Genomic DNA, 215 nt, shown 5'->3' on the forward strand with positions numbered 1-215 from the left:
ATTATTATACACAAATACATATATAGAGAAGATATATAGAGCGAACAGATATAGACGACAGATAAAAAGAAACTCTACTAAACTAAATCGACGAATTATACAGACACAGACACGGTGTTTCTGCTACCTCGCTTAGAGTAGAGCGAACGGCCTTGAGCTCGCCTTGAAGCCGGTTTCTGAGAACACCGCCGGGTTTCCTTCGACAGAACTTCGCC

The sequence above is a fragment of the Penaeus monodon genome, chromosome 34 (assembly GCF_015228065.2).
Source record: "Penaeus monodon isolate SGIC_2016 chromosome 34, NSTDA_Pmon_1, whole genome shotgun sequence".
In the NCBI taxonomy this organism is placed as follows: Eukaryota; Metazoa; Arthropoda; class Malacostraca; order Decapoda; family Penaeidae; genus Penaeus; species Penaeus monodon.